At 39.8% G+C, this 17,913-nt stretch overlaps 1 protein-coding gene across 3 annotated transcripts in view; it reads left to right on the forward strand.

Moving 5' to 3' along the window:
* The window catches only part of LOC118090306 (cadherin-19), an 86,122-nt gene that overhangs the window by 9,302 nt on the left and 58,907 nt on the right, over nt 1–17,913 (forward strand). Inside the window, exon 1 of one of the 3 annotated variants that reach the window (XM_060277921.2) lies at nt 8,087–8,741. The exons of 1 other annotated variant lie outside the window; for it this stretch is intronic. The gene's annotated coding sequence lies outside the window, so the exon portion shown is untranslated. Of the gene's footprint in view, nt 1–8,086; nt 8,742–17,913 lie in introns of those variants that run through there. One more of the 3 variants, XM_088675298.1, reaches the window with a different exon arrangement.

The raw sequence follows: 17,913 nt of genomic DNA on the forward strand, positions 1-17,913 counted from the left end.
TCTGCTTTAGTTTCTGTGATGCTTCTTTAGTGCTACAAAATTATTGCTGTCTGAAGGGACTGTTCCACATCAAAAGCAGGACAAAAAATAAACTGAACAAATTGGGCTGCTTCCAAATGTTGCAAATGCAAGCAAGGCAGATCCTGTTGATTGTTGCACACCCTTTAATCTATTTATTAGGAAGTTCTGTACGGAAAAGGGAAAACTCTGATGCTAAATCTCCACTGTCTTATGGCTATAATCATTTGTTAGAAAGGCTTCAGGAATAAACTCTGAGGAAAAATCTGTACCCACGGTCTTGCAGGACACCTTGGGGAGAAGAAAAGGCTAAGGAGTAAAGACTACACAAATTCAGCCAAGATGGTGCCAAATGTATTGCTTTCCTTTCCTTTGGACCACATCCGTGAGGCTGAGTGTGCGGTCTTGTCATCTGAGCAGCCCAGGACCTCCATACACACTGCCCGGGTTTGTGCCCTGGAGTGGTTACTTGAGGTGGCACTGCAGTCTAAACCACTGAGCCTCTTGGGCTTGCCGATCAGAAGGTCGGTGGTTCAAATCCCCGTGACAGGGTGAGCTCCTGTTGCTCGGTCCCAGCTCCTGGCAACCTAGCAGTTCGAAAGCATGCCAGACAGTGCAAGTAGATAAATAGGTACCACTCCAGCGGGAAGGTAAAAGGTGTTTCTGTGCTCTGCTCTGCTTTCAGTGTTCCGTTGTGCCAGAAGCCAGGGGTGTAGCAAGGGGGGAGCGGAGGTGGCGGCCTGCTTCTAGCTCTGTCTTTTGGGGGGCAGTGCGAGCAGTGCCACTGGCATCCCACTACGTAGCGTGCATGCTCCGCATTGCTAAGTAGCGACGCATGCGTCGTACGTAGTGACGCTGTGCATGTGCGCTACATAGCGACGCCCTGCCCCCAGGTGCGCTTCATGTTTGCCGCTCTGGGTGCCCGAGTGGCTTCCTACGCCAGTGCCAAAAGCGGCTTAGTCATGATGGCTACATGCCCTGGAAAACTGTCCGTGGACAAACACTGGCTCCCTTGGCCTGTAAAGCGAGATGAGCACCGCAACCCCAGAGTCGTCTGTGACTGGACTTAACTGTCAGGGGTCCTTTACCTTTGCCTTTACCTTATTGCAGCAAAAACAATGTGAGAGGCAGCAGTTATGAGTTACCAATCTCTGCAGTGCCAACAGTTTGACTTCACCCTCTTGAGACAATGGATGGCAACAAAAGTTCTACAGCAGAACTCATTGCTGGATTATGATCCTTACCATATTGAAATGGGGATGACTGTAACCCTTTGCAATTATTTAACCACTAGAAAGATAGAGCAAATTGCTATACCCAAAAGTGTAATGGTCCATTTGACCTAGTAATATGAGTTCCAGTAGCATGAGTTGATTGACATTGGGTGATGAAAACCAAAAGCTTTGCAAAGCACCCATGGGTGCCCCAGTGTCCATGCACCTGTAGCTTCTGCTGCAGCAGCTCCCTCCAACGATGGAGTGGATTGGAGCTCCAGACTCAGCTTCCTCCTTGAAGGCAGGAGGCAAAGGGCAGCCATATAACTCAGGCAGCCTAGTGGTTTGAAAAAACGTCATTGCTTTGATGGTTTGCTTTATCGAGTGCTATTAGAAACCACTTTGATCACCCAGTGGTGAAAAATGGCTTACAAATGGTGGAATAAATAATGGGTTGTTATCTAGTGCTGCAGTTCAGCTGCACAGCAGACTTCCACTTGCATCATGGTACTTTCCCCTTGTTTCTCATGGAACCTCCCAGGCAATCTCAAAATCTGCTCCAGATGGTTGGGAGACTTAGGTAAATTTTGGGGAGGAGAGGGAAGGGAAGTCTTGTAGCATGAGTGAAGCACTGCTCATGCCACATTAGATAAAGTCCAATATAAATAATATTAAATAAGTCAAAGTTTCATATGAATAAACTCAATTTAATTTCTATTTCTTTGAATTTATAACCTGCTTTGCACCACAAAGTCCCAGGAAAGGGCAAGTACTGTTCCACAATACAGTTTTAAAATAATAAAATAACAGTTGTCATCATAGTTAAGATGGTAACCAGCACCACAACACTGCAGGAAGGGTGCTCTACAAGACGGTCTATCTCCACAGGACCCTTCAAAAGTGGCCCAGCCCAGGCACAGAATTACTTCCTCAGTAAAAACCTGAGCTGTTTTTGACGAGTTTCTGGTTTTGAAATCACAAACTGCCTTTCCTCATTTTGATTTCTGGGCTGGCTCTTCCAGGAAACATCACTATGAACAAAGATAATTAAAATGTAGAGACATGTTTTCTTCCATTCTTGCATTTTATTTATTGCACCACACATCAGTGCAACTCTATCTAGTCTTAATAGTACAATCTACAATTGAATTAAACTGTAATACTTATATATATAAGCTACTGGGATTTTTATCCTAAGCACATTTTGTGGAATTATGTCCAGCTGATTTCACTAGGAAGTTAAATGCTAAATGAATTTTAGGAATGTCGAGGAATTTAATGCCCCAGAATTGAGTCAGAAGGCTCCTTTTAGCTCAAGTAATGAGAAGATGTGATAGTGTATGAATGAAGGGGGGCAATAGTGACCTTCTTTCTATTCTTTACTGTGTGAACTGAATTTAGCCGGTCAAAGCCATACATTGTATATGACGTTTTTACAGCCATTCTAGAAATAGTCTTCTGGGGCTGAGCTACTTTTCACATCCTCTTATTTTAAACAAACTAAGCTATTTCAGCACTCATCAGGCACTCTCCTTCAGAGGCTCCTATGAGATATTTCACAGCAAATGCATTATTGTCACTGAAGAGACTGTTTTGACAGTGATGTCTGAACGTTTATTTACTTGCTGGTTTGAAGCAAGTCTTCCCCCTTCCCTCAAAACAACAGAAATGAATTTCCTGAAAGATGGCATGGCTGAATAGCTGGAACCATGACCAGATACACTCCTTAGTGTGGCATTTGCAGGTGTTTACCCGAACACTCTTAAACTGTATTTGTGGGCATACAGGCCCCCTCTCCGAGTTCTCATGCACATTGACTTGCACTGAAACCTTCCTTGTGTCGAGAGTGAGTTCCAGTTGTGAAAAAGGCAAATTCCAAGCTAAGGATAATAAAAAAAGAGGAAAGAAATAGGGGCTGGGTTGGTTAACCAGTTTGCATGCCTCCCCTCTCAGTCACAGTGCAGGATGCAGCCGGTGCGATCACTTATTAACACTAGTTGGGTAAGATATATAAGCTAGCAGGTACTATATTTGCAAATGACTGCTTCTGGTCTAACAATCTGCTTGCACTGCTAATACCTTCCAAAAATGTCTTAATTTGCTTGTTAAAGCATAATTATAACCTACTGTACCTTTAGGCACCTTTGGAGTTTGAAATTCTACCATTTTGCTTGTTATTTTGCTTAGTGGTCAAGCTGTTCTAGCAATTGCCTGGCCCAGGCTGACACCCAAATGGTGTTTCCATCTGGCCAGTGGGTAGCTGGTTCCAGAAATGATTGACCTTGCTGCTGGGCTTGCCAACACTTGATCTAACTGGGACTTTGCTGTTTTGCCTCTAGGATAATTTCTTTTCCTCTTGTCTGCTGGGTAAGCTAGTTCTTCAGCTGGCGTCTCGCCAAGCTAACCCAGTTGCAGCTTTTCCATCTGGTTTATTCTTGGAAACATCAACTGATGTTGCTTCTCAATTATAACTCTTTCATTCTCAGCCCTTTTTACATATATCCTCCGTCTACTGTGCACTGCCTTAATCCCTTCCTAAATGCAGAGCCTGAGCCTTGTGATATAACCTCCTGTGCTCCACACCTGTAGCTCTCCGTAATGTTCTGCTTTCTTTATCTTCATTGCCACACTTTCCTTGCGCTGTGCACATCATTTTTATTCCTTTCCATTCCACAACAGACCTACTTAGAGTACAGAGGCAGCTAGTTCTATACTGCAATGCATTAAGAGATGCTGTGGGATAGTGATAAAGTCTTTGGCAACAAACGACTGAATTGATGTGATAGTTTGCAATGTATGTGTACATTCCATATGCTGATAATTTTCAAACTGTATTTAATGTGGTTTTCAATATGAATAACAAAGATTTACATTAACAGAGCAAATGATGAAATATAAACTTTGTTTCTTTTTGTAAAAAGAAAACCCAAGCTTAAAGAATATATGGTCAAATCCACACCATATAATTAAATACCATTTAATGCACATGTAAAACATGTGGGGTCCCATGAACTGTAATTTGTCCCTTACAGAGCTATAATTCCCAGCACCCAGTTACCACAATTATCATTATTTTTTGGTGGGGGGAGCCATATGCATTGAATGACTTTTAAATGTATGGTGTGGATGTGGCCTATTCATTGCAGCTGTACACGTTCAGAACTGGGGGAGTGGGAAGAGGGTGAGGGGCAAAGGGGAAAGTAAGAGCAACGATTAGAGCAGAGAGTCCTATTGCATATATTAATATTGTGCAACATGAAGCAACTGGATGCAGAAAAGCTGACTCCTTTTGGAATAAAATTGTCCAGACCCATAAATATGATTCAGAACTTTACTAACCAGAACATCTTCAAAACAGGTAGAAAACAATCAGTGATACACCCAGAAAGTTGTATAAAGCATAAGCATAACCAGGCATAAGTTCTTCTTCTTAAATGTATAACGTAATTATGATCCGGGCTAAAATCAAAGCTCTGTCTGTTCCAAAGCTTACATTAGCAGCTCCTGGAGAGGATAATTTTCACATCCTTTTCTCACTGTGACTGGGGAATCAAAAGGCCAAAATGTAGTTCTCTTTCAAATGGAAAATTTGCAATGGAATACCTTAATCATGTGATCTAAGGTTAAACACCCATGTGAAGGCTAGCAGACAACATTAACAGTTAATTATCAACTCAGCTCGAAGCTCAGAGACCTCTTTCTAGCTTAGAAAACTCTAATGAAATTTCCCAATGTTAAACCCTTAGCAACATACACAATGTCATTCTCCATTTCAGTGTGCAATTAAACAATTATACAAGTTCTCCCAGAAGTAGGCTTGAAACCCAAGAGAGGTTTTTTTTTTTTTACCTTCAACAGAAGAGTTAATAAACAGAAAGGAAAACCATATGGCCTCAAATGAGTCTGATTTAGGAAGCTCCTTAAATAGCAAAACATTCTGGTTAACTTTTCAGAGAGTGCAATCTGTCAAATGTGATTATGATAGTTGCTGATGGAGAAATTTTATGGGGATAAAATTAAGTAATAAAAAGTTTGTAATGGTCCGTGTTTTGTGAATTGAGATGAAAGATCAGTTACGCTGAAACACACACCCTTGGATAGGTGTGATTTGTCATTATTATCATCAACATCATCATTAGTGTAGATCCCACTCTTACACTAAAAGTCCACAGAACCATGTGCAACATAATTACAAAATAAAAAAAATCAAATGCAACAACCAATTTTGAAAAGCAATAACAAAGGACATAACACAATCAACACTTACAAATGAAACAAAGCAAAAGCTTAACAGCAGCCAGGGTAAATGGTATTACACATTAAAATTGGGAGCAATAATATGAGGTGCTAACACATTAAAAGCCCATTGAAATTAAAGTGTTGCCTAGCAAAAGAAATAAAAAGAGGGACTCTGACAAACCTTGATTGGGGGGACATTTCATGAGGATCAGCACTACCATTTAAAAGCCCCTATTTCACATGCCAGGTGCCAAGAACAAGTGTTAACTTCTGAAGCCTAATTTGAAATGTACCTCTTATAACGATAACTTTAGTGAATGCTTACACACTGTTTAGGCATACCTTCCCATGTTGTGAAGGTTTGTCAGAAGCCTTAGTGTTTTTGTGCTTCTGTAATAAGACACAATGAGGTGACTGTCCTGGTGTGTGGAATGTCCTTTTCCATTGCTCCTTTCTCCTGTCCCACAGCTAAAATCCAAATGGCACACCCTGCCCAGCTGTTTTTAACCAAATAATAATAATAATAATAATAATAATAATAATAATAAACATTGGGAGATATCACCACCAACTTCCCATGTCACATTTAATTCCACCCTGATACAGCACAGCATCTTTTCCACAAGTATCTGTGATTAAAGTCACAAACATAAATTTGGCCTTGTTTTATGAGGGAACTGGCAAAGGGCTTTCCTGGTGATTGCTTGAAACAGTTTTGTGCTGATCCAAGCTCTTGCATGCATCTCGTACTGTAAAGTACAAAATGCATCTTGTACTGTAAAGTACAAGAGCTAAATTTCATTGCACACTGCATTCTATACAGTTCATATATTACAAAATTTTGCTAAAAGCTATCAGGCCACCCGGCGGTGTCAAATTCATTAGCTTTCTCCTTCTCTTTTCTCATGACCAGTATTGCACCATTGAGTGAATTTTTGTCACTATGTTCTTTTCCAAGAAAACTAAATTGAAATAATAGATGGAGTAAAGACCAAAAGTGTATCAGAAATAACTAATTTCTGCAGTCCACTGAAAGGTCAAGCAGTTCCTTGTCATACTCCACATCTAGCAACACGATTCTACTGTGATATTTTCCAAAGAGGGAGCCATGGTAGTCTGTTGAAGAAAAACAGCAAAGAATCTTGTATAACCTTAAAATAATACATTTGTGCATCAGACATAGGCAATGCATCTGATGAAGCAGACTCGAGCTCACAAAGCTTATGCCATAGTAAATTTCTTTCTTTCTAAGTTGCCACAAGGATCTTTGTTGTTTTTAAATATTTGTGGTTGTCCATGTGTTTAGTGCTACTAGTAAAAGCTATAGGCAATCAGTTGTGCAGTACATTTTTCTTCCTTTATATTTTATTGGATTTCAGTGACATGCTCATTCTAGTTACAGGTAGGCAGCCGTGTTGGTCTGCCGTAGTTGAAACAAAATAAAAAAAAATCCTTCCAGTAGCACCTTAGAGACCAACTCAGTTTGTAATTGGTAAGAGCTTTCGTGTGCTTGCACACTTCTTCAGATACAGCACTACTATAAAAATACAGGATGGACGTATAGACACCACCTTAAACTATAAACCAATTGACTGACAAACATATATACATGCTTCTAGCTACCATCCCAAGCACACCAAACAATCCATCGTATACAACCAGGCCCTACATTACAGCCACATCTGTTCCAACTCTACAGACAGAGACTCTCACCTAAGAGATCTACAGCAAACCTTTTTAGAACTAAAATATCCACCTGATGAAGTTAAACAACAGATCAACAGAGTCAGACTGATACCGAGAGAGAACTGGCTGCAAAACAGACCCAAAACAGAAAATAACAGAACACCACTAGTAATCACATACAGCTTCCAAGTTAAAACAGTAGAATGCATCTTCAGAGATCTATAACCTCTCCTAGACAATGACAGTTCTCTTTCTCAAGCTCTAGGAGGAAGACCTTTCATTGCCTACAGACAGCCACCCAATCTTAAACAACTCCTCAACCACAATAATACAACCACCAGACTTAACATCGACACTGGTACCAGAGCCTGCAATAAACCCAGATGCCAACTTTGCTGCCACATACACCTGGGCAACACCATTACTGGCCCCCAACAACATCAAACATACCATCTCAGAACTATTTAATTGCTCATCTTCTAACATTGTGTATGCCATCAATTCCCAACAGTGCCCTTCAGCTCTTTATATTGGACAAATGGGCCAACCCTACGCCAAAAGATAAATGGACATAAATCTGACATCAGGAATCACAAGACAGAGAAACCAGTAGGAGAACACTTCAGTCTCCCAGGACATTCTATACAAGATCTCAAAGTAGCTGTCCGAAAAGAGAAGTTGCTGAATTGCAACTTATTACCAAACTTAAAACCATGGAGAGACCTGGTCTGAATAGAAAATTGGATTCTTATCTCATTATACATGATTAAGCTATTTTTAGCTATCTCACCCCTTGCCTAATTGCAGTCGTTAACAGTTGTCAACAGGTTTACCACATCTATTAGCCAATCACCCATTCCTACCACTCTTCTGAGTAATACCCCTCCCCACCCTCTCACTATATATAAGGGTCTGGAGACTTCTGTTTCAGTGTATCTGAAGAAGTGTGCATGCACACGGAAGCTCATACCAATGACAAACTTAGTTGGTCTCTAAGCTGCTAGTGGGAGGATTTATTTTTATTTTTATTTTACTACGGCAGACCACCTCGGCTACCTACCTGTAACTATCCCTTACTTCATATTACTTTTGTAGCTACTGTAAAATGATCAATTGTTTTCTTAACATCTATGTGGAGGGTATGTCTATTTCATTTGCAAAATACTCACACAGAAAATGACTCTTCTCTTTAACACATCTGGTACTTGCCAATAAGTTCTTTTTCCAGAAGAGAGAGAGAAAGAGAAAGAAAGAAAATCCGTTTTCATTTTGCTCACTACATCCGTCTTGCATCATTTCAATGCTGGGTTCAGCCTGAACATCAGAGAAGCATTATGATGTTTTGCACAAAAGAGTCTATGTTTTACTAGGAACACCCAAAATAGCAAGCAGTAAGCAGTGACATACTGTGAGTTTTCAAATCCCAAAGCATAAGTGCCTTTTACTGGCAGGAAATTGTTTCTTCCAAAAGCTTTCAGAAGGCTCTGAAGTCAAAAGAACTTCTCCTTTCTTTCATCAGACGTTTAAGCCATTTTTTTTGTATTATTCATTCTTCAAAAGCTAGGAAGGCCTGGTGCCGCACAGGTAAGTTTTCAATACCTTTTTTTTTATTTAAAAAAGAAAGAAATATTTGTACTTGTTTTAATAAAAGAATAAAATCTAAAATGACTTCAAATGGGAGTTTTGGAAAGACCAGTGCTCCAGTTCTGAATACGTTTACTTGGAAGTGACATCTTTTGATTGAGGTGGACACTTTACACTTCAAGAAATGTATTTTGGATCAGAGTGGAAATCTTGTTATTATTGTTTACAACAATAGTGGCTGACAATCATACTGCTATTTATTTTCTCTCCAAGCAACCTGGTAAACTCGGTTACACAGAGAAGTAGTGCTTTGTCTACAGGGATGCACCAAGGTGGAGCCAGATGTGTTATACTCAAAGTTGTACATATATTTCTTTGGCCTCATTGTCATTTGAAATCTATGAAGTGTTTTTAGGTTTTGGAAGCAGCATTGAAAAATCTTCAAAACAACTTTGAAGCAAATACAGTAATGGGATGAAAAATAACCACATTTCATGATCATATCATCATTATCACAGCAATAAAATAAATGGATTCTTTTCTGCTGAGGAGAGATAGAGAATGGGACTGTTCTGTAATTTCTCCAATATAAATATCTTATTTTGTGCAAACTTGTTCAGATATTCTTTTAAAAGTTTGGTAAATGTTGAATATGACACCAACAATGCAATCCTAAGTATATTTCCAACTGATTTCAGAGGGAAATAGTTTCTAGTCATTGAGTGTGTGTTTAGGATTAGTTTTCCTTAACTAAAGCTGCAGTCCTAAGAAAATCAAATCAGAAGTCCATTCCAATGAGGGAAGTTTCTACTTTTGTGCCAAAGAATGGTTAAAGCATTTATCTATCTCTGCTCATAGAAGGCACCAAAAATTGATCAAAAATGCATGGAAACAATAGACTTGTGTCTTTTCATTTAGAAGATCTTCATTTGATTTTGTAGTACTGCAGAGTGTACAGTTCCCTGATTCCTTCAGAAACAGTTTCATAACTAATTTGTTCCATAATTCAGCAGCTTACTACAACAGCGGTCAACCTCAGCAATTCACATTTCTCTTTCATTTTGGTTTATAGTTTCATACAACATGTTCAGGTAGCCAAGACCTCCATGACAAATTGCTATGACTTTCTTGAACTGCAGATTTGAAATTGTAGTATGCCATGAAAATATTACCACTAACACTTTCCTTTAGGAAAGAGCTATTGAAAATGCTACCCAAATTAAAGCTACAGGGATAGTTCTGGATTTATTTATATGCAAAAGTTTGGTATTTTTGCATGGGAGGAGGCAGAACTGTAACAGCAGAAAAAGTTATATGTGTATACAGAATGACTGGAAGTCTATAAATTAATGCAAATATGGCTCTAGAGTAAAGAAATATACTTATCTTGGAATATTTTTAAAAATGAAAATCAGTTTTTGATCATGCTGATTATACTGTTCAGTTTATTTTAAAAATGTATTTTCATCTACAGCATTATAATACAGCATTATGAGCAAAGAATCTGTTTTAATAATTTAATTTTAAAAAAATTGTGATGGAAAAACTGCAGCTATAGTTTGAAGTTCATTGTATATTTTAAATGGTTTAACAAGGAGCAGTTGTTGTTTTCAAATATGCCTTTTGCTGTCTTTTCTTGAACTTGTAGATAAATTGAATAGACTGAGAAGTTCAATAAAAGACTAACCTTATACTGAAGACAAGTGGAACATTAAAACCTTGAAGACAAAGACATAATTCAGCCAAAGTTCAATGTGTTCCATTTGTTTCAATGAGGGAGAGAACTAAGCAAGTGGTAATTTTGATGGATTTTAGTTAACCCAAATAGCACAAATAACTGAAACTCTTCAAAATAGGTGGCAGGAAGCCACTGTGAATGGAGTTATAGGCCAAAATTCAGCTTAACCCTGGCCATACAAACAGAATGTTTCACCCTAAAATGCTAGCTCTTGACTCTACACCCACACACAAATTGTTTTCCTTTAAATTTTGAAAGATGAAGGGTTTTTATTTTATCTCTTTGACACTGTGAGATTATTTCAGCTACAGTATGTTTTTAGGTAGGTTGAAAATAGATTCCTGTTTCTCAAGGTGTCTAAAGCGGAAGAAATGGTCATAGCTCCATCAAACAAAATTACTTTTACTTTGAGAAAGATGAAAACACCAGCAGTTAAAAAACCAACAACTTTTCCTCTCTTGAAATTTCTTTTCTGGTTGAAAACTCTTCTCCATTTTAAAGCATGGTGGGTGCTGTGTTTTATTTTAAAAGGATACTGACAATTTCTGTATTTAAACACTTCAAGTAAAGCATACAACTTTTGTACCATTTGAGATAACCGATTTGGAGCTGAATTGTGTCCTAATTTTACCAATGAGCTGATGAAAGATAGAAAGAAAAGAACTGTATGTAGCTCTTGCATATTTCTGAAGACTAATTTACACATTCATGAACAGAGCTTGTTTTTCTCATCACTTGAATGCTCAGTTATTGAAGCAGGTTCACATATGCATGTTTGCTTCTTAATTACTACAACATCACATATTGACATGCCCAAATACCTCTATTCTCAATGCACATCGATCAAGGGAGGGAAAGCTCTGTATTGCATGCGTATGTTATTATATCTGTCCATAGCTCCCACATACGTAGCTGTATGAGTGGGAGACATTGATAAATGTTCAAATTATCATGCATAAACTGAGAGCAGAACCTAACATCATTTCAGTCATCTTGGATCCCTAGCTCCTGAAAAGGAATTATGAATGGCCCACTGCAAATGTAAAGCCAAAGACAGAATAATTTTGCTTCACATAATGCTGAATGCACAGTGTCTTACAATGGCGTTAGTTCTCACAATCAGCCACACAATGAAGTGTGTATATAGCAATGAAGTGCCAAGAAATTAAGCTGTTGTATACAAGGCTACCAAATCTTGCTGGCCATAAACGAATTTATAGACCTATATGTGTGAACTAGCTCAAAATGATTAGATGTCAGTATAAGAATATTCCATTGTACCTCTCTTGCATTTACCAGACAAATGAGGCACATATTGGCCACACCCTCAAGCACAAATAGGCCTGCCTGCTGCATCCATTGCTGCTGTGGTCATATATCTGTCTCAGGGGACAATAGAAGAGTGTTCCTTTGGGGTAAAGTCAAACTGCTGGTGAATTACAGCAGCTGCTGTGGCTGTAGAGACCGATATGGGGGAGGCATGTGGTGTTGCAGGGTGGGGCAGATGAAGGTGTCTGATTTTGCTGCTACAGGTGCATCTCTGCGCTTCTCCCAACAGTCATTCCTCCTCTGATCACTGCTGTGGATACATGACCTGACTGTCTGTCTCCAGGCACTGCGACCATCCGCAAGGAATTCCCACATGGCAAGGATAATGTTGTCAGCATTCATTTCACATAGACAGCTTTGTAATGCAGAGAGCTGGTCTGTCAATGGGCCTGGTGCCTGAAGCCAGCACCCTGGAGAGCACATGCTGGGAATGTGCGCTTGGGGGAGTACATCTTTGTTTTGAGACCCTGTCGTGACATGTTTGACATGGCCATTCATTGACAGCCATCCCTTCAGCTGAAGTGTGAAGGGCTGTACTGTACACTGAGAGCCAGTGTGGTGTAGTGGTTAAGAGCAGTAGACTCGGGTTCACGTCTCTGCTCCTCCACATGCAGCTGCTGGGTGACCTTGGGCTAGTCACACTTCTTTGAAGTCTCTCAGCCCCACCCACCTCACAGGGTGTCTGTTGTGGGGGAGGAGGGGAAAGGAGATTGTTAGCCGCTTTGAGACTCCTTTGGGTAGTGATAAAATGGGATATTAAATCCAAACTACTCCTCCTCCTCCTCCTCCTCTTCTGTACAGATGTAGATGTGCAGGCCTTTACTAAACCAATGATAGCTGCGTTAGAGGATGCTTCTGAGTGTACATATGTACTCTTCACTCTTCCACAGGGCATGTGGCCTGGATATGGCATTGGGAACAAATATGTGACCAGGCAGAGTATTGTGGGCAGGCTTTCTGCATCAGCCACACATGTTTCAGGCATCAAGTGATCGATGTGTTTGTATGAATCAGTCCTCAGACAAGACATTTTTACATTCCTTCCATTGGCTACAGGCAGTCATGTCTTATATTAGGGCTAATCCACAAGGGCACAGAGGGTATGACTGGTTTATTTTCTTTGTTACCTGTCTTTCTAATTCACTTTAGTGAGTGGGTTGATTTCTGGATTATGATGGCTTTGCCATCAGTCAACCACTTTTTTGAGAGTTCCTTGTGTCATGCCTAATTAGAAGAAGTCCTTACATGACCTGTTTGCTGTCCCAACCCCTTTACTTAGTTCCATACATTGATATACTAAAGGCCAACATGTGATATACTAAAGGCCAACATGAAGCTTTTGCTGGAAAACAAGAGAAATTGATGTTCAAGCAAACACATCTTTGATAGTTTACTCTATGTGATAGATAGGGAATCTAGGTATGCACCTGAGTTGTGAGATTAACAGTGCAATCCAAATTTAAGATCTGCTTCAATGAGCAAGTTTGGAATAGGCAGATATTGGTCTGTCCTGGCTCAAGTCATCTTGGCTGAACTGGATCTATGCTGGTGGAACTTAAGCCAACAAAATTTATGCCATTGTAAATTCCCTAATGTTATGCATTAACAAGGTTTTTGTGCCAAGCGCTCTTCAGCTGACACCATTGCTGGTGCCACTGAGTTAGAGAAAGTCTTCTTGTAATTAAATTAGTAGACGATACTCCTCAAGCAGAGAATGGCTGATAAAATTACAGTATGTGGAAAACCCAACAAGACTTAGAATAACAGCATCAGAAAACAAACCAAAAACTGACCAATGCTGTTGTACAGAAAGCAAAAAAAACCATACTCAGAGAACTGAACGCAAAGTGTGCTTACTAGTGGTTCCTCGTCATCCCAGAAATAAGTGACAAGTGGGGTAGCACAGGATTCTGTCCTGGGGCCATTGTTGTTTAACGTATTTATAAGCAACATATTTATAAGGAATTGAGGGGATCAAATTTGCAGATGACACTAAACTGGGAGAGGGTAGCCAATGCCACAGAAAACAGAACCAGGATACAAGATGAATTTAGCAGATTAGAGAACTTCCCCTAAACTAACAAAATGAATTTCAATAGAAGCAAATGCAAGGTTTTGCACTTAGGCAGGAAGAACCAGCTGCATAAATATAAGATGGGGACACCTGGATTGCCAGTGGTACATATGAAAAGGATCTAGGGGTGTTAGTAGACGACAAGTTGCACATGAATCAGCAGTGTAATGCAGCAGCAAAAAAGCAAATGCTATTCTAGGCTGCACCAACAGGAGTATAGTGTCCTGCTCAAGGGAAGTCATAGTCCAACTCTATTCTGCCTTGGTCAGACCTGGAGTACTGGGGCCAGTTTTGAGTACCACAATTTAAGAATGATATTGACAACTTGCAACATGTGCAGAGGAGGGTGACCATGATGATCAAGGGTCTGGAATGGTTGATGGAGTTGGATATGTTTAGCTTGGAAAAGAGAAGGCTAAGCAGAGCTCTGATAGGCATCTTCAAATATACAAGGGGCTGTTGCATGGAAGATGGAGGAAGCTTGTTTTCTTCTGCTGCAGATGTAGATTCAAAACCAATGGCTTGAAGTTGCAGGAAAGGAGATTCTGACTCAACGTCAGGAAGAACTTTCTGATTGTAAGAGGTATTTCAATTAAGATTTGTGGAAAATTTGTTGTTATAATTTGAAAATTCAATAAAAATTATTTTTTTAAAGAAGTAAGAGGTATTTGACAGTGGAACAGACTCCTTCGTAAGGTGATAGACTCTCCGTCCTTAGGGGCTTTAAAGCAGAGGTTGAGTGCTCATCTGTCATGGATGCTTTAGTTGAGATTCCTGCAATGCAGGGGTTGGACTAGATGATTCTCTGTGTCCCTTCCAACTCTACAGTTCTATGATTCTATGACGGTTCCTGTTGCTAGTGGTGTGAGAGTGGAATAGAGAATACTGCTGTTAAATGTAAGTTCTAAATTTATTTAAATCACATTTAATGGTGGAAAACATTTATCACAGTATTGCTTTATTATGCAATTTGCATTTTTATATAAGTTTAAAAATGAATTTTCACATGGTTAAAAGTGCTTGTTTGAATTCCTTCCCTACCAGTGAAAATTCATTTTTAAAAGCACTGAAAGTAAGGGGCATGGTGGTGGCAAACAGGATCCTATACTTCTGTGGTGCCCTTACAATTTCCAGATTTCTGTGCCATAGTAACTCCTCTGTAAGACTGCCCCCAACCCCATCTGGCATCTATCAAATGTTAGCTAGGGCAACCAACGAGGGCATGGGACTCCTCTGGATGACCTATTTCCTAAGCCAGGGGTCAGCAAACTTTTTCAGCAGGGGGCCGGTCCACTGTTCCTCAGACCTTGTGGGCGGCCAGATTATATTTTTTGGGGAAAAAAGAGAACGAATTCCTATGCCCCACAAATAACCCAGAGATGCATTTTAAATAAAAGGACACATTCTACTCATGTAAAAACACACTGATTCCCAGACCATCTGTTGGCTGGATTTAGAAGGTGATTGGGCCAGATTCGGCTCCTGGGCCTTAGTTTGCCTACCCAAGCATTCACCCTCGTTTGTTTGCCCAAAGCTCACAGGAGGAGTAGACTACAGAAGTGAGCATTCATTTCTATTTGTTTGTTTATTTTGCAGGTAGATTATAGGGTAATGAGCATTCATCCAGATTTGATTGTGGGGTGGTTATGCCTCTTTGTATCGATCCTTTGTTGCCTCCACACTTTTCAATGCATTTGATGACCACTTTCCTAACCACAAAACGTCTGGGCTTCTATTTTCTTAATGGGCTTGTTGTGCCAGGGTGACAGAGCGCTTTTGTACACTTTAATTAAGTAAACCCAAATTTCCAGTATGCACTTGAATTGTTTCTGCAGAATACTGGCAATCTGAAGGCTACCATAGCAATTGTTTTTCTAGTGCCTTGCCTCTGAGATTTCCAGCTCCTTGTGGAGATGCTGTGCTGGATCAAATGTAGTTTTAGATGTACACAATGTGCATATAGTCCCACAAAGTGAGTCCCAAATGTATCCAATGAAGCTTAGCTCTCTGTATGTTTTTATGACCACAGTCCCGGTCTTCTCCAGCAAAGCATTTAAGCTTTCTTAATTTCTCTGATCTTTAATGAGCATTCTTTCACATATTTTTGACTGAGCTCATCTTCATCTTTCTGAGCACTGCAATATATACATGCGTCATCAATTAGATAGTTCAAAAGCATCTTATTCTCTGTCATTAACGTATTTGTGTGTGTACACACAGAAAGCTGAGCAATCAGCACAGTTTATATCTGCTTAGCATTTCCAAAAGCTCCTGATGGGTTTCAGGGGTCACTTTCTTTAGGAAAATGACCAAGTATTTCAGCTATCTAATGATGTGGCATTTGAATCCAATTCAATTTCTATGTTAAATGTGTTGTAAGGAACCATTAAGTGGTCTGTTAAGGATTCTCCTCTATTCAGAGCGGCACACATGCTGTGTGCCCAGGGGCGGGGCTAGCTGCCTACAGGGGTGGCGTTAGCCACCCACCTACCCGCCCACGGGGGCAGGGTGAGCATCTAAGGGGGCGCCGCCCACGGTTAGCATCCCAGGGGGGGAGGCGTGGCGATGTCACCCCCTTCAGGGATGACACCCAGGGTAAACTGCACCCACTGCACCCTTCCTCCGCCAGTGCCTCTATTTATATTTGTTTACCATCTCCCACCCCCCCATTTTCCAAATGGCATCTTGCCATATCATATAGAAACCTATGCATCTGCATATTATTTAATATTTGACCTGGGACCCTTAATGACTTCAATTATAACAGACAAAACTATTCTCATTTGCTTTCCAGTCAATTGTAGAAAATGTGAGAACAACAGCTTCTGCCAGGGAAAAGTTTAGTTCCCCCCCAACATAAAATTTCAAGTTCCAGATTGAGATGAATGCCATTGTATTTTCTTCCTTGTATAAGAGAGAGAGAGAGAGAGAGAGAGAGAGAGAGAGAGAGAGAGAGAGAGAGAGAGAGAGAGAGAGAGATTAAAAGCTGAATGAAATAGAATGAATATTTCAATTGACTTTTTATCTTAATGTTTATACTTCTATATCAGGCATCCCCAAACTGCGGACCTCCAGATGTTTTGGCCTACAACTCCCATGATCTCTAGCTAACAGGACCAGTGGTCAGGGATGATGGGAATTGTAGTCCAAAACATCTGGAGGGCTGAAGTTTGGGGGTGCCTGATCTATATCATCGATCTATATTTTATCTATTTATCTATTTATATTTTATCTATTTATCTAATTAATGACTGGTTTTTTGTAATTTTAATTTTGAAGCTCATATGCATGCACTAATTTCCCTTCTTGTTCATGGAGCAATAAAATGGTCACAACAGATTGCTCTTACCTAAACTATAAGTCTGTATAAAGCACTGCCTTCTTTCATAAACTCAGGGTTAAATCTACATTGTTCCAAACTACCTTGGCATTCAACTCAATTTAAGGCTATTCTGAATGCAAGTATAATTGGTTCCCACTAATAATATTTTATTTTTGTTCTATCCTTCTTTGTTCTCTTCTGTAGAAAATAGCATAAAACTATTACCGAGCTATTTAAGTGTGAGCCATACTTAAAACAGAAAACAATATAACAAAACACATAAAAGACAATGTCTCCTAAAATTTACCATGAACAACACAAATAGCACTGCAAAGTATAGTGTTTTGATGTGTTACATAGCAATCATAAAGCTACTAGTCTTGGGTTAGTTCCACTTGACTTATGAGAAACAGTCCAGTACATACCTTACACCAGGATTGAAGAATTGGAAAACCAAGCATTTGATAAAACATTGTCAGAAATTATTATTTGCTATATAAATAAATAAAACCAAACCAAACAAATGCAGGCAGATACAATCTGTTCAGGCAGGCAAGAAATCTCCTCTGTCTACCTCTGAACCAAACCACCGCAGATGAATTCCATCACTCACACAGGTGTGCTCATAGGCAAACAGCATCTTCCACTAAAGACTTAGAATGGCAATGTTCACAGGAGCACCTAGATTTAATCTGAAGCCTCAATTGAT

The sequence above is a fragment of the Zootoca vivipara genome, chromosome 8 (assembly GCF_965207765.1).
Source record: "Zootoca vivipara chromosome 8, rZooViv2.hap1.1, whole genome shotgun sequence".
Lineage (NCBI taxonomy): Eukaryota > Metazoa > Chordata > Lepidosauria > Squamata > Lacertidae > Zootoca > Zootoca vivipara.